We start from the raw sequence: 12,853 nt of genomic DNA, 5'->3' as shown, positions 1-12,853 counted from the left end.
TTATGATGAATCATTTCTATCCCCCCCAGTACCAAATTTTAGTCTGGTTTTGGCTGACACTTTCTGTTTCACTCATCTCAACTCCTCCCCTCAGGGCTTCAGGGGTCATGCACAAGCTTTAGTGCATTCTGTGAAGCAGCTAATCTACTGTATATTCTGCCTGGTTGACCTTGAGTTGAGCTGTGTCAGGCTCTGTTCGCAGTAACCCAGGTCATCCTGTCAGCAGTCAGCTCCTACTGAACCACTTGAATCCTCACTAATCTCTGTTTTCATTAACAACCACTGACACCAAGGGTAGCTTGAAAACACCCCATGTGCAAAACAGGAAAAGGTAATAGATGGCTCACATTCAGATCTGTTGGAGTATTCAGTTGCCTTATTTGTGTGTCAGATATGTTAGTGCTCTGAAATTTTTCCACTATGCAGACAGGCCTAAGAGCATGTTGTTTTTTTAGGTGACCTGGCCTTGCAGTGTTTGCAGCTCACGTGTAACATGTAAACAGACCACTACAACTTTCTTTCTCTGTTTGTTGATGCAAACATAATCTGATGTGGAGGTGTCAGGCAGCTTTGTGCCACACTGGTTTGCTGCGTAGGCATCAAACAGCCTGGGTAGCAGCTGCCCCTTCTCTTGCTTACATGGTTTGATAGCGCAGTAGAGGATTTAAAGATTTAAGCCCTAAGTCCACCCTTAACATTTGCTGTTCTGCATGACGTGAGTTGGTATTGGTACCTGGCAGCCGTGGTGAGACTTTCCAAGTGAGAAGTTGCACTCTCATACCTACTTAACCTCACATAAAACCAGGCAACAAGGGGCTGTGTGTTGGCAGGTATCCATTCAAGGCTCCATTTAACATGTATGTTTATTGTCAAAAAATCTGTCAGAAAATAGTGAAATAGCAGATTTTAAAAAAAAAAAAATGGTATCTTCTATTGTCTTATTTGGTCCATTACCAAAAAATGTTCTGTTAATTGTCACAGAGGAGCAAAGAAACCAGGAAATATTCACATTTAAGAAGCTTAAGTTGGAGATTTCTCACTTTCTCCCCCCATTAAAAGTACTCACATTTTCAAAATAGTTTCTGATTAGTTTAATAGTTGACAACTTATTGATCTGATTTGATACAGATCATGACACATGTTGTACTTCAGTAGAAGGATGATGTTTTGCTATTTAAAAAAACTCATTGTGGTTTATAAAGAATTTGCCTTCATTCACATAAAATCACAGTAAAAAGTTTATTACACTGCTCTCAAGAAGTCAGTGCTTTAAAACAGCACTAACTGAACAATTTACATTGAGTCTTTGCGTGTCAGCTATTAAATGAAACTCAGGAACTTGTTTACCTTTTAAAAACATTCCATACAGTGTTGCAGTCACGATATAGCTGCGCATTAAAGCACCTTCTGGCTTTGGTGTTGCTCAGAAAAGCTTCACAGAGGTAGTCTTTGTGTTGCAGTTGAGATAGCCAGGAGGTAGTGAGGCACAGACAGTCAGGGATTACACAGGGTGAGGTGAATCTGCCCTCGAGGCTCAAGCTCCAGCAGCAGCAGGTGGGGACTTCTGCCTCAGGAGCCCACCTGTCAGTTCATACAACAGGTGTCTATTTGGGGATGGTAGAAACAAAGTCACTCTGAGGCTGCGAGAGTCACAGATGTCCCTCTACCTACACTCTCACAACACAGAGTCTCCCTCCCTCAAGAATACACAATCAGCTGTTTGTCAGTGTTCTTGAAATGATCTTCACGCTTTAAGCACCCCTTTAACTTTTGTAAAGCAGGGAAAATACCAGCTCATGTTGTTGCTGCTCTTTGGCTTGGGGCCCTTATTGGAAATAAACACTATTTCATCTCTTTACTTCAGACATGAGCCAAGTTAAGCTCCTTAATCGCTCCTAATAAGCTTAAAGGTGGCCATTGTTGATATGGTTACTGATGTGATAAGTTAACTCAAAGACACAGACTCAGCCCCAGTGGCATTTATTAGTCTAAAATCACCTCGCCGTCCTCCCTGTGCGCCTTTGATTGCTTAAATGAACACAAAGCTGGCTGTTGGTGGCTAAACACAATCGCTCCTGTAATGTTGACGGTGCAGCAGCTGAAGGTGCGTCATTACAAATCAGGTAGAAAAGCCCAGCGCTCTGTTAAATATGTATTACTGAGCTTGAGCAGTAATCTGCAGACAGTTAAGATGAGCTGTTTAGGGACATAAACAACATCTGCTTCTCCATACCCTCACTCATAGGAACAAGCCCGTCCATGTTTATAGTTTGCATTAGTCATAACTTTAACTAACACAAAAGCGGGTTCTATTGTGTATTATTGCACTAAACACAGGTCTCTCCGGGCGGGTGGTGTCCTGCAGCACAGAGGAACTTTTTGTTCTTGTACACAAAAAGTAAACAATACATATTGCTTCTTCTATGACATGCAACACCAAAGCTCAGCTGATAGAGGCTCTTAAACTCCACCTACATTTACGGTAACACATGCACACATTGCAACGTTGCTGCAAATGATGCAAAGCCACTTATCTGGGTTGGGGAGCCATGAGCAGACTACCCCTGATTCCCCTCTGTCCATCCTTATCTCACCTAGATATGTGACTTCAATACAAATCAATTCTGTCTGTAACTCAGCAAAGAAAACTGCAGGATACCAACAGAAAAAGAGAAAACAATCAGTAACTTATTGTAACCAATAAGTAACCATTTTTTTGATGGATCATGGCATAATCATAGTTCTTCAATTCCTCAGTGATCCTTGTGTGCTAGTTTCTTTACCTTAATGAAAAGAATAATACCATTCAGACATATCAGCTGGATTTGTTGCATGTTTCTATTAAAGGGGTCATATTTTGCTAAACCCACTTTTATTAGTCTTTGGTACATTTACTTGTGTATTTGGGGACATTAATAGTCCAAAAAGTTTGAATTTGAACCCTCCAGGTGCTGCAAAGCTATCTTTATATTAATTTTGGCAAAAATGGAGTGGATTTCTATAACACGTTTTAATTCCTTCTTAATTTTTTACGTCTATAACTAGTTACATCATGACATTTGCACATATAAGGCCAAGACATCGATGAACATTTCTCTGAGTACGCCATAATTGTTTGTCAGCAGCAGCAGTTGTAGTCCAAACTGAAAATATGTCCGAACTTCAAGCCGATTGCCTAAAATGTTCAGTTGTTGGTTGTATTAATGAACAGAAGTGGCTGAATGTGACAGAGCAGCAAGGTCAGCAACCTGGAGGGGTTGGGGTGTGAAGTGGTTCATTTTCATTTAAAGGGCCAGTGCTCAAAACGGCCTTTCTTATGTCATTATTCAGAAATAGGGTTGAAGATGGACCTGTGGAGTTTAATTAATAAAGAATTCAGACCCAAGCATAGCATTTACAGTACAGTTATGTTTTAAAATGCATAGTTCCATTTAAAAAAGCGAAATATCACTCCTTTAACTTAACCAAATCACTAGGTCCCACAAAATGAGGCTCCCATATCTAGATTCAATCACAGATTTAATTGGCGTCAGATGAAATGTGGTGATTTTCATAGGTGTAACATTGAGGAAGGTCCCATTTAGGGTGGTAAATGATGAATTACTGAAGAGGAAAGCCCAAAAATGTATTTGTCAGTCATATTTGAGGTGATATAATGTGGATTATGTTTTAGCCCCACACTAAATTAGCCAATTTTCACAAACTAGAGTACAGGTAAGTAGTATTTTCTTTCAGTATTTTTGGACACATTGACTTAGAAAAAGTAAGTAAGAGGCCATACCTCAGACAGTTGAATTCAAACATGAAACACAGTGTGCTTTATTATTTTAGATTTCATGGGTTTGGTAGGGATGACAGATTGCTTTATGAGAGGCTATGTAGTGCATTATGATATAAATGTCCACAAAAAATCATCATCACAGAGGAGTTTGCTCTGACGTGGGCTTGTACGACGTTGTGTAACGAACTTTGTCCTTAGTTGCATTCTTCTCATTCTCTGTCTTATAGATGATAGGTTTGTAGCATAGTTTAAGTGCTTGGTGGAAAAATAACTCCTGATGTTCTGGTCTTTGAAATCTGCTACGCTCCTGGTGTATCAGCATGCTGCCTCAGAACCAGCAAAGCATAATGCTGCCTTTTTATTGAATTTTTAGGGATTTTGTTTTCCTCTGAGTACACTTTGAAGATACTCTGCCCATTTGCGAACTAGAGCATGTTGCATTTTTCTTTTTCTGTTACAAGCTGTCTTTATTTGGGTCTGTCCTCAACTAAACTAATAACAAAAATGGAAATTTTTAAAGATTTTGAAATAATCCTCATTTCCCTATGTAATGTTGTTTTGCTTTTTTCTGAAGCTTCTGTATTTTTCTAAACTTTTTTTCCCTGTTCTATTGTTATCATACACGTTAGAGTGATTAAGATAGGGGCCGATATAGTTTCGTAAACTCTTTGACATCACTTAAGTAATCTTACTTTGTTCTTGTGTAGAACATTTTTAACACAAAGTCTACATTACAACTGCTTGATCGTTACAGTTTCTGATCAAGTGTTTCTTTTTTATCTTGTTATCCTCGGTTGCATGTGATGTCCTGAACTTTGCAGAACTGTATTACTTGCTCTCTAATATTGACCGTATAAAGACTCTTGGCTGTAATTTCAGATGTTCTCCACGTTTAAGGAAGCAAGCCAAAAAAAACGTCTCATCATGGGTGACGGCTACCTAGCAACCGCTCCCTCCCCCTCTAGCATACAGTTGACTCAGGTGCCATATAGGACACCACACTTGGCTTTGAGAGAAAAGTGGAAGTGATAAATAATGGATAAGCCATTGTATGCTCTGTTCCCTGCTTTCATTCATGAACAGTGGTGTTGTTTCACATGCAGTGAAAAAGTAGCGCTATATCTAGGCTATTGTACATGATTTTCCATCCTTGTGTTCATAGGGGTGCAACAAATATGAAGTACTAATCAGCCCTGAAGGTAACGACAACCATGATGTTTCTTTTTAGTACAGCCAAGCGTGAATGCAATAGCACTGTGAGCACCTAAGTAACTGATAGGAGGGTGCATTGAGGCCTATGTCCTTTTTGGTGAGACCCTGAAGGGTACTGGTTTCACAATACACCTGACGTGACATCTCAAGGGTGGCATTTCCTCAGGCCTGCGCCAGACACTCCTAACTTTAACACACTTTGTGTTTCATTTTGTAGACATAAATCGCACTCAACAGGCATTTGTTAAACATTACCATGCTCCACTTTGCCAAAGCTACCTGTATTTTCAGTTCTGTCAGTTTTTATGAGGGTTATGCTTAACGCAAGATTGGCTTGAGTGCATGAGAAAATGCTGGGTTACCCATGGCCAGTAAGACAATTCCACAGATGCATTAATACAGAGACCGACAGGTTTCTGCAGAGAACGACATACTGTAAAAATTGGCACCTTCTTTGTGTGGTTGAGGTTTTGCTAAATGATCAAACAGATTTCTCAGGGTCTTTTTTTTTTTAAACTAAAGAGAGCTTTTTATGGTTAGCCTTTCCTACAAACCATACAGTTATTGTGATATTTATTGGTCAGACTATTTTTCGTGTTATAGAAATATTATAAGTGATGTCAAAGAAAAGTTTAAGGACAAACAGAATTAGGAGGGGAATGTGGTGGTAGAGATTTGCGTCACCCATGCTAGAGTAAGACTTGGACCCATTATTGCAATGAAAGTGAGCTCTTAGGGTAGAAAGAGCTGGAAGCAGTGCTGTTTATGTTTGAGCTCAGAGTTTTAAAGCTTGTATAATAGCACCACATTAAATTAAATCAGTATAAAAGCTTATTAACGACCAGCTACTACGTCTGCACAGTTAGTCGTCTGAATTATAAGGCCAAACAACAAAGCATAAATCTGTTTTGGCACAAGTCTTTAATTTCTCTACCTCTCCCTCCTGCTAGTTTGGGTCTCATACAGTACAAGTCAGCCTGTGTAATCTTTACCTGAATATGGCCGGTGTTCGGTGACATAACGCGAGCTCAGGGTTTCCTATCAGTTCTACTGTAGCCAACACCAACACCGTCTTTCCTTGCAGGGCCTGAGGTGCAGCCAGATTCAGCTTATCAGGTCCAGTAAAGCTACAAGCAGAAGGCGACGGAGGACTGCAATGATAGCCTACATTTACACATGCCAGCACGTCAGTTTGACGTTAAGGCTGTTTGTTTGTTTGCACTAGCTCTCCCAGTCCTGAAAGGAAGGCTGCTCTGTGTCACCTATAAAACTTGTACTGTACTAAATGTGCACTCATTTGACGATTGCTCTGCAAGATACTGCTTGTCTGTATCATACTGTATGCACGTAGCACCAAAACCAGATAACAGTGTCTCTTTAGCTGCAGTTGATAATTTAATGTCTTTTTTAGGTGGATAGAGAAGCAAAGGCAGTGTGGTGGCTCAGTGTTCAATGCATGAACCTCAGATGTAATATCTCACAATATCATAGCATTTGTTTAAGTGACGCTCTGCATTTCACTCATAGTATCGCCCTCTGTTCTGATGTAAAACTGCAAGATTTAGGCATGAGGAAACATTTGGTGTATTGTGATTTATTTTGATTTAAATGACAAATGAAGATATGTTATAGCAAAAGAAGAAAAAATAATGAATTTTATTACGTTAGTTATATTCCTTAGGTTTTATATACTATATAATAGCGTGTTTAATTAGTAGTTTTTAACAGACAAACTCCTAAAACATATTTAACACAGCTATAAGGAATGACTGTCAATATAAAAAATCAAATATGTGACAATTAATCAAATGTAGGCTACTTAAACATTTCCATTTGGTTCAAGAATAATCTTTTTACTCGAACACAGTAATACTTAAGTAAGCTCTTATAAACTGATTAATACAAAACTCAACATGTTAGCTTAGATAAGCTTGTATTGACCAGACTAGTGGCATGAAGGTGCCTTATCTACCTTTTTGTTTGGTTTCTTTCCTGTGCAAGTTATCTAGATTATTCCTTCAGATCAAGGTAAAACTATGTAATGGTTTAAATGACTTGTAATAATAATAATAATATATTATTGTGAAGGGTTTGGGTAAAAAATTAAGAAATGAACGTGTCTTTAATTTTCCTTGTAACATAGCTACAGACATGGAAAGTCTTTGTGGAAAAAACTGATTAGTGATTGGTTTTACATATGCCAGATATAATGACTGAGCTGTTGTACTTTTGCATGGACGAGTGTGCAACTGGCAAAGCTCAGTCCCTACTGAGTCACTGCTTCTATTTGGCTCCCTCGGCAGAGCTATTCTTCATGTTCAAGTAGTCCAACTTTGATTAAAGTTTTCCAGCTTCCAGTAATAGTATTTTGGTGACCCGTATTTTATATATTCCAAGACGTGCGTTTGTTTTTTTCAAATTGAGTTTAATGGAAAGCCTTTTTCTTGACACCATTACCCACCCTTTCCCCCCTTGAGTATTCCACTGCTTGATAACCTGCTCTCCGTAAAGATCACATTGTACTCATGGGGAAAACTAATTTGGCAGAATCCACTTTTCCTTTGGTATTTTTTGTATTGACAGTATGTGACTGTATGGTCATCGCTTCAGGATGGAAAACGTGGTTATTCCTAGAGGGGCCCAGGTCCTGCTTCCTAAACAAACCAAAGACCTCCAGTTTTAATAGCTGTTATGAGCTATGAGGCCATAGTTGGTTAAGGAAAAGACTTCCCCACAGGGTAACCTCTGGTCATTTTGGAACTGACCATGTGTGTCGGAGTGTTCAGGACAGAGGTGTCAGGAGTGTAAATGTGCTCTAAGCTGCCATGTGACTGCCCTGATGAATCGACCATTGCAGTACAGTAATGGCCCTACCTGTTTGGGGTCCACCACCTTGCAATACCCATCGACAAACACTGTAATTTGTTTTCTCAGTCAACAGAAAACATTAATTTGTGTTGCTCCCAGACTGAGCTTTCTTAGTTCAAATTTATCTCTTGCGGTTTTCTAAGTTTGTGCTCACGTTCGGACACCTAAAATATCTGTCATTTTGATACTTTTTTGGACACTCTTACAAGAGCAGCTCCATTAATCTTCCATGTTGTTACCTTCCTGTCACAAGGGCACCACTTCTTGCATAACATCACTTCGTAAACTATATCCGGTCCTGGTTGCCAGTGGCACTTGATAGCACATACTTGTTTAGTCGGTGTAACACTACGCTGCCGCCCCCCATGTGGCCAGGGTTAAAGAGGAGTACAAATAAACGAACAACCAGTTTCTCCAACTAGTATTTGGCTCGTGTTGCATTTCAGGTGAAAGTCAGCCAGAAAGTTGTTTCATCAGATGCTCTTAAAAACATTTAGACACAGACGGGAAGTAGCTCTAAGGTCCATCTGTAGAGCCCGCCTACAAAGCAGACGTACAAAATAAAATGTAATATTTTAGGACTACAGTGAGAAAACATAGTAGAACAATTTCCAGGAACAGTAGGTTTTTATTCCTGTAAAACAGTTTTTGGGGTTGTGTTTTTTTGGAGATATTGGAAATCAAATGACATTTCAGTGGTGTTAGCTGGTTTAACTTGAATAAAACAATAATAAAGAGGTCAAAACTGCCTTAAGGTGAATGTGTATTCTCTGAGCTTCGGAAAGCTTTACTGTAGCACTTTTACTGGAAAGGCCCAGTCAGAGAGCAGTTTCTAGGATATTACTTGGTTTGGAGTACCAGATGGGAAAGTCTTACTGCATCAGGATGATTCACAGTGTCATCTCTAAAAGATAACAGACTGCTTGATATTTTCTGAATTCCTCTTTAGCAACCTGGGTATTTGAGCTTTCCCCAGAGAGGTAAAAGTGCAACAAACAAATGGAATTTCAAGATGATTCATAGATGAAGATTAAAAAGGTTGTAGCACATAAATTGGGTTCATTTTTCCTCTTGAGGCTGTTGTTCCAATGAAATTCTCACTTTGGTTGCTTACTTCTCACAGTTACATGCAGCCTGGGAGTAAACACAGACATTGCTTAGATTTATTGGTTTTCCTGAGCTCAAAAGGTACGAACACCATGTTCTTGACTTTGTGGTTCTTGTATTTTCCGTCTCCTGCATGACAAAACCAACCTATGTGACACCCAAGTTTGCTAGAACAAACTATAAAAACAGGTATGCGCAAATACTGTTAGATCCAGGCCTGGCCCAAGTTTTTTTCTTTTCTTTTTTTTGTCCTCAATGGTTCAAAGTGCCAGGATATCTCGACTATCCACCCAAGAGGGCCATACCTTTAAAACCTGATATGTGTTTCTTCTTTCTTCTTTTTCTTCTTTATTCTTATCAACAGTTGCTCAAATTGTAATTATTTTTTGTTTATTTTTTATGATGAAAAAAAAAAAGACAAAGAATTAAGTGGTAAAATTTACCATCAATAGTGTAGGATTCTTCACAGCTTATTCTTACATTATGACTGAATATATAGTTCTTCAGTAAATTAGGATTATTTATTTACTGAAAACTGCGCATCTTTATGCTTATTCCTTAGCTAGTAGTTTTTAGCAGTAGATTTGATGCGCAGTTTACTAAAATATGTTTGACACATTACTCGGCAATGTCTGTCAGTATAAAAAAAATCCTTGTTCAGTACAGGGTGGGGAAGCAAAATTTACAATATTTTTGAGGCAGGGATTGAAAGACAGTGTATGGCCAATTAATTTATTGAAAGTCATGAGAATTTATTTGCCACAAGAAAATTTACATTATAGAAAATGTTTTTATTCTATGTGTCCTCCTTCTTTCTCAATAACTGCCTTCACACGCTTCCTGAAACTTGCACAAGTGTTCCTCAAATATTCGGGTGACAACTTCTCCCATTCTTCTTTAATAGTATCTTCCAGACTTTCTCGTAATAGTTTTGCTTTCGTTTGCTTTCTCGTTTGCTTTCCTGATTACTCATATGGGCAAAAGTTTCTGAAAAGGTATGGATAATAGTGTTAGGTATGATTATGACATCAATATATGTTTGGTTTCAAAACAATTGATGTAGTGCCTGCTGAGAAAAAACAACTAAATGTTCATTGTAAATTTTGCTTCCCCACCCTGTACACTCAAGACAGACACACCTTTAAAACTTGATTTGTTTGTCATGAGTTTGTCGAGGCTTGTATTCTTTTCATCAGTAATGGTAATTATTGTCAACGTTAAAAATAATTGCATAACATTTTACAATTGATTGTGGATTGCAGACCGTAATTTACCTCCCGTAAAGCATGTTATGTGCTGCCTACATGACGTCACTGTCAAACTAGATTTTACGGTCACATTTTAATGACTTTTCGCAGTTACTAATCACAACAACTCTTTATTTGTTGGTAACTGTATGCCCCCATGCATACAGATGATTGTTTCCCAAAAGCCTGCTTGGCTTTTTTATTCAGGTTTAAGAGCCCAGAGTTTTTCCCAGGCCCTTTATGGTGGCAGAAGACGTAACTGTGACAGAACTTGATGGGCTGTTTATGTCCGCTCTGTACCCAGCCATTCATAATGGCCTTCAGTGTGCAAGATGAAAACAGCTAGATATATATGATGTATATTTATGGGAGGGTGAGAATTTCATGTGACACATTTCTTGCTTATTAAAGAGTTGCTTGTTAAATGGGCTTCTCACATAACAGGAGGAAACCATCAGATGGTGAATGAACAGCATTTAAGTTCAAATTCTTTGTTTTTGCATTAAATTGTATCTTGTGTTGAGATTTTGATGGTTTATATTCTCCTTGGATATTTTGGTCACCCAGTTGGTCAACTACATGATTGCATAACTTTGACACATTGTATGAACCGTAACTAAGCTCTTTCTACTCGTCCCCATTTCTCATCTTGTTGACCTGACTGCCCTGCTGTATTTTTCAAGTCAAACCTCTTGTGGGCTGTATCCTGCAGGCATCTTGTGATCTTACAGTGGTTCTGTGGGTTTGCTTCAGAGGACAAAATGTTAGTTCCATTCACACTCTTTTCAGTAAATATCATCACACTGAGAGGACTTCTACCTACTCACACTCATTAGCGTCTCAGACTTCCTCGTCCTACAGTGTTATTATGAGCCGAATGACATTAGGATGCAACTCTGACCCGGGATGGGTCAGAAGTCAGTTACAGCCTGTCACAGGTCAGGCTGCTTGTAAAGTTGTCGTATAAAACTTGCACACCTATGTCAGAGCACTATGAACTTACCCTTAAAATAGCCTGAATGTTGGTGTCGCAAACACGTGTTACTTATGAAAAACTGATTAATCTACTGTGCTGCCATGGGTTAAAACATTTCACATTACAATTACAGTGTTGTCATGGAAATATAGAAGAGGAAACTCATAATCATAAGGTGTAACAAAGGAGGTGCAACAAATGACATTGATACAGTGCTTAAGGGTGTAGAGGGAGTGACACGGATTAGGAAGGTTACATCTAAGGAAAAGTCACCAGTTAGGTCTTGCGCAACATAATGGTTTCAGCTTGAAGGGATTATTTTAGAAATGAACAGAATGACTATCACTATGTGAAGACTGTAAGCATGGGCATACTTAAAGATAAGAGGATAACTATTAACAAAGTTTTAGTGAGTGATGAAAACAAAAAACCTGACAAGAAGCAGAACATTACAGCCTGTTAAGACTCAGACTCTTAGTAATTCCATAAACATTTGTCACCTTAAACATGGTGGTGAAACATTCTATGCAGTCAAAAGTACATATGCAAATAAAGTCACATTTATAGAAAGTGTAAACCAGGTTGACTGAGGTTTGTTTGACTGTCCACTTTTCACCTCTGCAATAAGTCGCAGATAGTGTAATCCTACATCTAGGTCTCTTGCAGGTAATTAGCCGGGCGCCACAAGTCAAGTCAGGTCCTCAGTGTGAGAGAAGCAGTCAGAGGGCGGTTTGAGTCCTCAATCCTTATGAGATTAATGGCAAACCTCCCTCTGCCTGCTCCATTTACAGAACATGTCAGGTTTTCTTTGGAAAGAACACACTGGCACCTCAGTTCTGAGCCGCAAACATCTAAATGCAGCACTGTGACAGTGTAAGTGCCTACGTGCTTGTTTATACCAAGTGTATGTCAGTCAGGCAGGTATGCCAGTCTCAGAGCCGTGAGGTCAGACTGTTTTTTTTATTTTGCGTTTGCCTTTGACCTCAATCCAGTGCTTGGCGAGCCAGCAGTCACCACCTCTCAATGACAGTAGTCTGGTAGTACTGACAATTCTTGCACGTTCGCTCCTGGAAAGTCCGTCATCAAAATGCCATCATGAGCTGTGGAGGGCCTCTCACTGTCAGCATCTGGACACAACAGTTACAGCCTGAAAATAGCATGTTCAATTAGCCATAACATGAGAAGGAAGGAGCCTAAAAGGGGTCATATAGAGGTTAAGCTATATGGTCTGTCCACAAATGTGGTCATTTCAGGAATTACAGTGTATGACTCGTAAATGTAGTATTTATACAAGAAACTACCCTCATATTGCATTTTTATTGCAAACATTACTCTGACTCCCTGTGATTCTCAGTAATAATAATTAATTTGCAGGTAATGGATTCATTAATCTTTCAATGTCTGTAATATATAATCAAATTAAAGATGAAATTAACAGCTGCTCACCCATGAAAAGACATAACCATAAAATATTTGACACTAAAATAGTTAACTAAATATTAAATATTCAGATTGCACTTAAAAAAAAATTCGATGTTGCTTCACAGTTAGCGTTGACTCACACTTCCACGATTTTCTCACATTTATAAAAGAGTAAAAGTTTCTGTCCTCACCAGAAATCTGAGTTTAAGGGGCAGACCTATCAACAGGATTTATGAAATT

General features: G+C 38.8%; 1 protein-coding gene across 5 annotated transcripts in view; it reads left to right on the top strand.

The window, feature by feature from the left end:
* Window positions 1-12,853, top strand: part of wnk4a (WNK lysine deficient protein kinase 4a) — a 45,364-nt gene that overhangs the window by 2,028 nt on the left and 30,483 nt on the right. The gene's annotated exons all lie outside the window — the stretch shown is intronic.

Source organism: Sphaeramia orbicularis, chromosome 19 (genome assembly GCF_902148855.1).
Source record: "Sphaeramia orbicularis chromosome 19, fSphaOr1.1, whole genome shotgun sequence".
In the NCBI taxonomy this organism is placed as follows: domain Eukaryota; kingdom Metazoa; phylum Chordata; class Actinopteri; order Kurtiformes; family Apogonidae; genus Sphaeramia; species Sphaeramia orbicularis.
The sequence above is the reverse complement of the archived record's forward strand: the minus strand, read 5'-3'. Positions and strand labels throughout refer to the sequence as shown.